Below are 3,162 nucleotides of genomic sequence, written 5' to 3'. Positions count from 1 at the left end.
GGATTTAGTTTAAATTAATTCAATCACAGTCAAGAAAATGCATGACATGGATTAAGCAAGCTATTTTCTTTTATTACATCTGGCATCATTTCAGCGAGGCTACACACAGTTTAATGCATACCAAAAGAAATTTGATTAATTTTTGATTTCAGGCTGCTTGGCTGCTTAAAACAAAAAGCAAAAAAGTTTTATTGATTCGCAAACCAGGACTCGTGAGGCTTCTGTCAAATACAGAAAGATAATAGTGTAAACCGCTAATCAGATGAATACTTAAAAGTCAGTTTGAATTCAACTTAAACAAAAAATAAAAACATTAAAGCCTCTGAAATTATACACAAATCGGAATTCGTTATGTAAGACAGAGCATTAAATAAAGTGTGGAACAGATGCAGTAAATAGACAGATGAATACATATTTTCATACTTGTGGCTAAGAGCACTTTCTATAAATAATTAAAAACAAACTTTTCTTTATTGAATCAAGATTTATTGGTTTCTGAGGATTTACTTTGCTCTGAACGGTGATGAGTACTGAAAGAGGTGATTATCTGTGAAGGAGTGCTAATCGTCCCTCGCTACTGTTTTTATGGAGCCAAATATCAGTAAATGATTGTGACCTGAGCCTGTATTAACATGAATTCATAAGCCTCACTTCCCCTCTGATGCTATAGACCTACTGTACGCTCTAAGTTTTCATGTTCAGAATTTGAATAATCAAATCTGGAATTGAGTCATTTTAGAAGTTACTGTAAGTGTCCCTCTGTAGCAAGGTTTCAGTTTATGAATCAGTTAATAATACATTTTATTTTACATCCAGTATAAACATTTACATGTGCAGCTATAATGAAATTAGACTGCTGTGTTAAGTATCGGACCTGTATTTGTCTTGTCATGTTCATACAGTTTGTTTTTGTATTGACTTTTAAGTAAATGTTAGGTGTAGCAGCAAAATAATGAGCCTAATATTTTTTTGTAAAGTAACTTTATCAGGAAAGTAAGATAATCCAGCATTACTGCTGTTTGGACATTTGAAACCCCAATGCTTTCTCAGTTCTAGTATTGTTTTTTTAAGGAACCTCTATTGCTTAAACTTGATTCTAGATTAAACTAAATACAGGAAAAACACCCTGATGAAGACAAGAAATACATGGGTACAATAAAGAAGATTACTTGACCAGTGTCGCCAAGTTGTTTTCAAGATTCAAACATTTTTATTGATCCCATAGGGAAATTTTGTTGCCTTGTTACAGCTGCTCTCCATTTGAAAAGTAGAGAAGAAAGAAAAAAAAACGTCCACCAAGCCAAGACAATAAACAAGTACAAGTACAAACTACTGATCAATAATTGAGAAAAAACCCAGGTTGAAGGGTAAAACATAAATGAAAGAAAAGTAATAAATGAAATAAAAACAACACTATTTGTCTATTTTCACCTCTGGATTCACACAACTTTATCACCTTGTTGCAAGCTGTTAAAATGGGAGGGAGGCAAAGAAGATTTATAGGAGGGAGGTGTGGAATAAAATGACCATCACAGGCTGAAAGCAGACGAACAGCAGCACAACAGGCGACAGAACAGAGAGAACAAATGCGCTCAGCCACTTCTATGACAGGTTTGACAGCTCACTCCAAGCTTGCTGACACCATCCAGCTCTTTTCTGCTGATAGACACACTTTTGGAGATGTAGGCAGACTTACACCTTGTGTTCTTAATCAACAGCCACCTCACTGTAGGCCACAGTATATCATGTCATAGGGAGACAGTTCTGTATCCTAGACTGTGGTCAGTGGCACGGCAGCAGGTTGTGCTTCCAGCACAACTGTGAGTCGTGCAGAAGATCCCATAAATCACTTCCATTGTGGTTTGGATCATGGTCAGACAGGACCTGGAGATAGTCATGGACTTCAAGTAGCCTAGAGTAGTGGGTTGAAATAGTGTCGGTTAGGACATACAAGTAGCTTGGACTGCAGCTGGACAATAAACTGGACTGATCAGTGAGCACAGAAGGCCTTTACAAAAAAATAAAAATAAAAAAAATAAAATAAAAACAAGGACAGAACATCCTTTTTCCTAAGGAGGCTCAGGTCATTCAACATCTGTAGTGAACTGCTGTGAATGTTTTGTCTGGCTTTGGTGGCCAGTGTTTACTTCTACATTGTGGCCTGCTAGGGAGACAGAATTAAGGATAAAGCTGCTTAGCTGTAAGACAAGCTGGTCAGAGAGCTAGCTTGGTGGTTGGGGTGGAGCAGGACTCGGTGCTGAGAGGAGGACTCTATTATGGACAACACCAACCACACGCACCACAGCAGTCATCAGCCACAGCTCTGCGTTGTTTTCTTGTCTCCATCTATGGATTAAAATTACTCAGTGCTTTTCCCATAGGATACAGTTGACTGCTGGCTAGCTGTCCCCTCTTTGCCTCTCTCCTCCTTCAAGTAAATACAAAGGGAGCCACGCGGAGCTGACCCTCTAATGAAAGTGCCATGGAGCAACTCCAAATGCGAACATCCTCCTTCTCTCTTTCCGTCTGTCTCTCCCATACTCGTTTTCGCTCCCACTTCCACCACCAGTCACCCCGCTCCCCTCCCCCCACACAGCTACGAGTTTTCCATTTCCTTTTTTGGTAAAAAAATCTAAAACAGAGGCAGGGAGGAGGACGTTTTACCAATGTCGACAGGAGAGTGTATCTGGCCGTCTGTGTATGTGTATGTGTGCTTCATCAAGGCGATGAAACAGTCGACTCAGCATAAACAATGTTGTATATATACACACACACACACACACACACACACACACATCTACAGATATGCACTCACTCTCCCTTTTACTCCTCCTCTCTGTCAGACACACGGACACACACAAATATTTGAAACCTACCAACACAAACACACTTTTGCTCTTTTATTTTACATGCATGGGTTTCTCCAGCACTTTCTCACACTCACGCTTTCATGCCCCTCCACCAATGAATTTGCCTACACAAACACACGCACGCGCCCCCACACACGTGCGCACAGATCTTTCCTAGAAAGACCTTTTAAACACAGCAGAAGTATTTTCTCTGGCTTTGACGGTAAGCAGACCTCTACAAACAGATATGAGCTCATAAACCAGTAATGGACATTTCACTCTAACCACAGAACAGAAAAACTATCCAGCAAAG

The sequence above is a fragment of the Channa argus genome, chromosome 7 (assembly GCF_033026475.1).
Source record: "Channa argus isolate prfri chromosome 7, Channa argus male v1.0, whole genome shotgun sequence".
Taxonomy (NCBI): Eukaryota; Metazoa; Chordata; class Actinopteri; order Anabantiformes; family Channidae; genus Channa; species Channa argus.
This window is presented reverse-complemented; position numbering follows the sequence as displayed.